At 30.3% G+C, this 8,238-nt stretch overlaps 1 long non-coding RNA gene across 2 annotated transcripts; it reads left to right on the top strand.

The window, feature by feature from the left end:
• The first annotated feature begins 387 nt into the window (after nucleotides 1-387).
• On the top strand, nucleotides 388-5,941 carry LOC129230004 (uncharacterized). Of its 2 annotated transcripts, none has more exons than XR_008581138.1 (3): nucleotides 388-427; nucleotides 1,519-1,597; nucleotides 4,990-5,941. It is a non-coding gene; the product is annotated as an uncharacterized LOC129230004 (long non-coding RNA). The 2 variants fall into 2 exon arrangements; XR_008581139.1 differs by lacking the exon at nucleotides 388-427 and adding an exon at nucleotides 882-1,008 and having other exon boundaries at nucleotides 5,000-5,941.
• Nucleotides 5,942-8,238: the final 2,297 nt, after the last annotated feature.

Below are 8,238 nucleotides of genomic sequence, written 5' to 3' on the forward strand. Positions count from 1 at the left end.
TGTGTTTGTGTGTAGGGGTATGTGTATGTGTGTGTAGGCATGTGTGTTTGTCTGTGTGCTGGCATAAGTGTATGGGTAGTTGTGTATATGAATGTGTGTATGTGTGTGTGGGGGGGGGTATGTGTATGTGTGTGTAGGCATATGTGTTTGTGTCAGTGTGCAGGCATGAATGTGTGGGTAGTTGTGTGTATGTGTGTGTGCGTGCGTGCGTGTGTGTGTGTGTAGCTGCGTATGTATGCGCGTGTGTGTTGGACATGGATGCAACTAGAGTCCCTATATGAAAACGTAGTTTTCAGAGTTGCGACAACGCGGTATCATTTTCCTATTGGTCGAAGACCGCCTGAGGCAGTGTTTCTTCTTCTCCCGTAGGATTAACATGGAGCGTATGACAGTGCTGTGGAAAAACCCAGAATCTGGAAAATTAAAGGTGAGTCCAAGATTTTAATGCTCATATTACTGTTCTATAATGTTCAAATTATACGTATGTAGCTTTACTTGAGTGAGTCCATTCCTATTTCTTTACCTAATGTGTAATTATATCAAGAACATGTGTTCCGGTGTGCTAAAATTCCCTTCTGACACTTTATTTGGGTCTTTTATAGTTAGTTTTCCTGTTAAATCGATTATTCCAATCACAACGTTATTGAAAAACAACACTTTAAGACAAGGCAAAAGTTTAAATTGTGTAAATTAAATTTTTTTAACGATAGATCTCTGTATTCAGTTTGGCGCGATCAATTTCGTGCTTGGCGACGAGTGGATGTAAACAAAATACACACTTGTGATGTACGTGAGGATGTCTTAACATGTGATTTGTATTATAAATGCTGAATGTTGCAGAATTTGTTTTTTTAAATTAATGTGACTTGATATTAAAACCCATTTTAACTTATGTTTTAATGTTAGGGCTTTTATTTTTGCCGATCATTGACAAAAATTGACTTATGTATCGTTTTTAATATTCCTTCAAGCTATAAAACTCCAAGTTAAATCTTCTCTTTATGCAACGTAAGTATTTACAGTGTCAAATTTTTGTTTTTTTGAAAGGAGATGCAGAGGAAATAAAATGCTTATAAATTAAAGAACTTTCAATGCTTGCTGGCAGTATCTTGTAAAAACATTTAGATTTAAGGAAAAACGATTTGTTATCATTTTCTGCCAAATATTTATTAGTTAAAAATTGTAAAAAAAAATGTCAATTCAATTATGAAATTAATGTCACCACATGAATTTGCAAAAGCGTTTGAGGTGGATATGAAGTAGAACACTTGCTTGACACACTGCAGTTTTTATCGATTTTTTAGGTTGAGCGAGCCAATTTAAAATGTACTATTTTATTAAAAATTTAATGAATTGTAGGCAGTTTTGGTTATTTTGGTAATTTACTCTTTTTTATTCAACAAGCATGTCACTCTCTGTGTGTTCCATCATAAACAGAAAACTGAGATGTTCTAAGTTCGTTTCAAGTAGTGTGTTGGTACTTTTTATTATGCTCTAATTAGGGTTACTAATTTTTAGGTTGCCTTGTTATTTCCTTTACATGCTACTCTTTCTTTATCACCTGAAGAATAAAGTGCATGCTATCACCCCGCTTCAGGTTAGTAAAAATTTCTATTTTTATTGAGAAAATGATTTTTAAATAATTATGGCCATGATTGATACATAATTAAGTTTTAACAAAGGTTGAATTACCTTTGAGATCAGGACCGTTATCATGGGCTTTTGAGATTGTAAAAGTCCTCCCAGCCACAGCTCTTGTTTGTCAGAAATTAGGTACATTTAAAGTTTTGCATGTTGAAATATCAATACTTTTATGATAAAATGCTGAATCAAAGATTTTTTAAGTGAAACTTTTTATGCAAGGGCTTTGAAGTTATGATCCAATCTTTTTGCGTGACGAAAAGTGGTGGGGATAAGCAATGTCGGTTAGAAGGAAAGCAGTGGCTTGCTTGCCTTCAGGTATGGGAGAAAAGTGAGACATTACACTCTTCTCGCTTCCTTTCTCATTTTGTATGGTTGCATGTACTGCGTTCAGGCAGCACGGAGATCAATATGTACATTTGTCGTAAACAGATCATTTCTCTTCTTAAGAAGGAAGAAGATGATCATTATCAATGGACACATGTATATAATTTTATGTAAAAATATGAATAAGAAACACAATCTGTTCAAAAGTATTTGATGAATAGTTAAAATGTTTCTCGTCTATCGTGTGTCATTATGACACAACCTGTTTCTTGGAATCAAACTTTAGAAAAATTCTACTCTTCTAGATCAGCAGAAAAATAAAGTACATGAAGCTCTCACCCCACATCAAGTTCGTAAAAATTTCGATATTTGGTGGGAAAATGATTTTTAAATAATCCTATCTCAATTAATGTGGAGTTAAATTTTAATTAGTGTATAATTGCGTTTTAAAATAAAGGCTCATCGTGGGGTTTTGAGATTATCTGTAAAGATCAGGGTTCGAAAATATCCGATATTTTGATATACAGTCGAGTCCCGACTTACGCGAGGGATCCGTTCCAAGACACCTCGCGTAAGTCGAAATTTCGCGTTGTGGAAAAAGGTATGTGTAAAAACTTTTATAAACAAAACCAATCATTTTAGACACGTGTAAACACAACCTTAAACAGTTAAAAACCTTTTCTTAACCATACCTTACTGTTTCTTACATAAAGAACTTAATTTTTATTTGTATTTAAAAAAAAGCCGTTTTATTCAACATGAAATACTGCTATGATGCACAAAAACAATGATCAATGGGAAAGAAAGACATAAAATAAACCAGTACTGTATATATGGCATGTAGTAAGGAGAACAAATGCCCTATAGTTGTACCGTACAGTTGATTCAGTAATGATATTTGTAACTTAAAAAAGTGAAAATGATGATTTATGCTGCAATTTTTCTAATATATTTTTAAATACAGTTGCTTCATTGGTTCTTTTATAAAGTTTCCATCTATGGCATTACCCCTCTTCCTGGTTTCTTTAATTTACAATAAAAAACAGCTTCCAGTTTCATAATTTTTGCATTTTGCTTGGATACTATTACTCGGTGAACTTTTATGGATTTCCTTTTCTTGACCTTTAATTGTACGTATGGAAGATTCGCTCATACCGTCATACCTAATTGTTGTGCTACCCTTCGAAGCATTTTTTGGTTCAGCTTCAGCTTTTCAAGAAGCTTTACCTTTTCTTTAATTGTCAGAAACGTTCTCTTTTCTTTCTATTTTCACCAACTTTAGATAAAGCAGCGCTCCTAGGTGTCGTTATATTTCGTTAAATTTCGCATTTAGAATGAAAAAAAAAATAATGGAAAATGAGAAGTAGTTATTTATATAAGCGATAAAAGACTAGTACAGTGTGGGTACTTCTGCTCTCAGTGATTCTAAAGGGATGAAGGTCCGTTCACGAAAAGAACTTACTCACCGCGGTTCCTTTCCAAAAATTTTCATGTTGCGGGCGAAGAATTCGCGCTAGCTCAAAAATTCTTTACTGTTGAAAAAATCGCGTTATAGCCATTTCGCGTAAGTCGGATCGCTTTGTAGTGGGAGTCGACTGTATATTGGATATTTTGATATTCATCTGATATGTTTTCAACCAATGCAAAGTAAAGTGTTTAGTAACTGCTTCCTTAAATCAGAGTTATTTATTTTCTTATATTATTATTATAATGCATCAACTTTAAAAGTAATTTTTCTTTCATTATTTATATTCATTTATTACATGTTCATTATTTTGCCTCACCCACTCAAAAAGTAATTCAATTGCATCCGAGTTCATTTCAACCACTCATAAAAATAAATATATAAATAAATAAATAAATATTCAATTTATCAGAGCTTATCTTAATTTGTTGAAGTCTTTAGAAAATCAATACTTTTGTCAGAGGAAATAGAACATTGAAATAAAGGGGAATTCAAATGCTCTAAAACAGTGGTGGCTTTTAAAACTGATTCATGTGGCCAGCTGAAATATCAGGTATAGATAAATGAATTTACTAAAAAATGTGGCTTTATTTTAAAGAATTTAAATTCAAGCATCAGTATATTGCATTCTCTATATTTTTACTTCACTTAAATTTATATATTAAAAACAAACAAAAACAGTTTATAATTAATTTCTTTAGTATGCACTCATATTTTTTCAATCACAATCACAAGTAAGGGCTTTGATGAGGTAGTAGCATTCACGTAAAAGTTTAAGACAGGAGTTCAATTTTTTTTCCCCGCAATCTTGACTAAAACCATTAAAAAAATTAATTCATAGTTTTCTGAAAAGTACTCAGGACTGCTAAAATAACACTTTCTGGAATAAAATTTGTTCAATATAACTGTACCATGTGATTTCATTATTGGATTTGTAGGACCATAGGAGCTATTTGTTGATCAAAAAATAAAATAAAAATATTAATATTATTCAAATAATTGGAACCCGTACAACATGTCCCTTTGTCCAACGTGCCCCACCTCCCTCTACAATTTTGTTGTGAATATTCCTAAGTGAGGTGCAGAAAAAACAAGCAAGTTTTATCACGGTTCCTAAAAAATTAAGAATCACGAACGTTCATTACTTATTTTAGTCATCATAAACTGATTTCTCTTCTTAAAGGCAAAGATGATGCACAGTAACAAATATGTACATAATTTTATATACATAATTAAATGAAAAACAATCTATGCTAGTCAAAAGAGACTGATGAATTATGTAAAATATTTCCCTATAATATGTGTTTTACTTTTTCAAGTGTTTTTAAAACACACAACATTATTTGAAATTAAATTTTACAACACACTTAATGCAAAGTAGTTGAAATACAGCTCTAGTTCAATTAAAGTGTGTTTATTTATTTTACAGTTATAATTTTATGAACTAGTTTAAAAAAACATTCCTGCCAATTTGTGTTCAGCCGTATTGATGATTTAGCACATTTGAAGAGTTTTACTTCTGCTTTTAAATTTATTTGCCCTTAATGTTTTTTAAGTTTCTTCCAGATATTCTGCAACTTGAAGAAAGCTCAACTACTAGCTGAACTATAGCCCTGATGCAGATGTTCTAGAAAACTCATGATAGTATTGTACTGTTCGCTTAAAGAATTGTATAATAGAATGATCTCCAATATTTAGTTTACAAGGATGTCCAGAAATCATTTTCCAAGTTTTCTTTGCATGACAGCTTTATCAAAACTAATGAAGTTGTTTAAAAAAAATAATGAACTTCCATACATAATATGCCATTCATGTTTGTTATGCTTCTTATTATGCTGATGACTTCAGGAAATTTGTTGCTAAAATGGTCTTTGGACTTTCAGCAATGACATGCAAACCAACAAAAATTCTGTGTTTAAATGCTGAATAGTGTAATTAAATGAAATTTTGATCTTCTTCATACAAACAGTGCTGTATTTCTGATTTGTCACGCTTATTATCATATTTATTATCATTCATTTGTATAATAATATTGAAATGTAAAGAGGTAAAACAAACAATAATTTTGCAACAGAAATTGAGAAATAGCTGGAATTCTGTTTTGAGTCTCTAAATTTAGAGTTTTGAATTTGTTTTGTAAAACAAATGCGTTAAGGTTTATGCTTGTTTGTCATGTAAAAATATTGTTTTCAATTTAGATTTTTAATAAATTTTTCGGTATTCAATGCAAGGCTAAAAAATTCAGGTATACATAAAATTATGAAAGATATATTTAGGTTTGTTTATTTCAGCATTAAATGAACAGTTCATTGATGCTTATTCTCTTTGTGTAGTTATCCAGAAATCCCCCCTCTCAAGAAGAGATTTTTCTCCCCACTTAAACTACAGGACAGGATTTGAATAACTGCAAATAACTCCAATTTTGGAAAGGATAGGTAGCAACTGTTATCTTAGTCCACTTCCGACTGTCAATGCACCTTCTCTGTTTCTGACTAAATTCTGGAAGCATTTTTCAGCATGTTGGAATATAGGTCATATTCATCCGTCCATGATACAGGGTAATGAATGGAATTGCAATCTATGTGAAAAAATCTGAACAAAAATTCAATTTATTTCAATCAAGGTTTTTTTTTTTTTTTTTCACAAACATTCACTTCACAAATAGTATAAAAGAAAATAAATTACAAGCATCAGTATATTTTGCCCTGTCTAATCGAAACTCCCTAATTGAGTAGATGGGAGTAAAACCTATAACAAAATTTCTTTTCTTTATTTTTCTATGCTTATAAACGACTGAAATTTTTGATTAAACTTGTGTTTTGTCCATAGTTATTAGTTTTAGGAAATGATACTTTGGAGTAAAGAATTTTTAAAAATTTGATAATAATAACCACATTTTGAACATGTGAATATTTTAAAGTTACGTTGCATTTCAGAAAACACAAAGATTAATCTTTGCTTATTTTGTTACTTAAGCAGTTATTGACAATAATAGTTTGCCCCAAAATCTATAAAAACTACAAATTCTGTTTTGGTACCCTGAATTTGATTTCAATTGCTTCATTGAGAAAAATGTCTCTGTTTTCTCTTTTTTGTGTGTGTGTGTGTGTGTGTGTGTGTGTGTGTGTGTAAAAATGTTAGAAATTCTATATTTGTAATAAAGTTTACAGATGTAACCACATCAAAAAATAAATTGAACATTAGAGACTTTTGTGTTAATCTTTATGTGGTAATGACCTGAACTGTTAGTATGGAATGAATGAGTTTTCTTCATGCTAAGTTGTATTTAAAATCTCTGTCAAAATTAAATGTCAACATTGCTTTTTCACAAACATTGAAAATAAGTACAAGTCCTCTACTGGTGCTGGGAATGATTTTTTTCTTTGTTTCATTAAGAAACTGTCTACTTTCTTTTCTTTATAATATTGTTTTGATTTGAAAATATTGTTCAAAATGTAAGTAATAGATGCATGATGTGATGCAGAGAAATAAATAAATAACAATAGATACATTTGTTTCTTATTCATATGAGTTGAAAATAAGTCATGTTTCAAATTACACCCCCTCAACTCCTCAATATATTTCTGAATATTTCTATCTACATCAAATTAAAGTAATAATTTTCAACTTTATTCAAATTAATATTTTAACCAAGAGTGCCTACTGAACCACTAAAATATTTAGAGGTTCTTGGTATTCTTTCTTTCTTTTTTTTGGGGGGGGGGAGGGGGAGCTGTTACCTCGTTTTGACCATCTACCTATTTCTAGTATTGAGCTTTCAAATTTTCCTTTGCATATTTTTCTTTCAAATTTTTAATTTAATGTTTAACTTAATCACATTTAAATCAGAAAATTGTACAGCGTAAACTTAAACATGCAATTTTAATTAGCATTTTTTTTAATAGCAAACCATTTTAATTAGTGATATTGCATTTTAGATGGTTACAGGAAATATTTTTAGATTTAAAACTCTTTACAACGTTTGCCTTTCCGAAACAAAAACAAGCAATTTCTAATGTGCATTATCTGTCATTCATTTATTTATTTTCATTTTCTTACCTTTTTTTATCTATTTATTTTGAATCAATTAAATTCTAACACATGGAGGTGAGAATTGACGTGCTGCGAACCAAAAAAAGAAATAAAAATTATTACAAAAAAAAAAAAAAACTGTCGGCAGATTTAAATGGATATATTTTTGCTGAAATTAAAAAATAATAAATTATTCCTTTGTTTTAACTGTAAAAGGCATGTGACAGCAAAGTTGCACTTTTTGAAGATTAGCCCATTAGTGACTGAAGTTTTTAATTCAACTAATGTTTTCTTTTTCGAATGAAAATGCTGAAAATTTTGTGTTAAATAAAGTTTATAGATACAATAACACCAAAAAGTAAATTGAACAACAGAGATCTATGTTGTTTACAACAACAACAAGATTACAACAATAAGATCATGCTATTGATCTGAAAACTTGCATGAAATAAATGAGTTTTCCTCATGCTAAATTGTTTTCAATTTTTAGTTTTTGCTTTGTCATAAAATTCAAAATAAGTACAAGTCCTTTTTTGGTGCTCTGAATTGTTTTAATTTTGTTTCATTAAAAAAATGTCTACTATCTAACTACCTTTCATTCTAGTATTGTTTTGGTATAAAAATATTGTTGAAAATTTTAAATAATAGATAGTGTACTTTCAAGAAATAAATATAGAATAATGGAGACATCTGTTTCTTATGCATATAAGAATGTTGAAAAAATATGTCAAAATACACCCCCCCCCCCTCCTTAACTTCCCAATTTATTTCTG

The sequence above is a fragment of the Uloborus diversus genome, chromosome 9, assembly GCF_026930045.1.
Source record: "Uloborus diversus isolate 005 chromosome 9, Udiv.v.3.1, whole genome shotgun sequence".
Taxonomy (NCBI): domain Eukaryota; kingdom Metazoa; phylum Arthropoda; class Arachnida; order Araneae; family Uloboridae; genus Uloborus; species Uloborus diversus.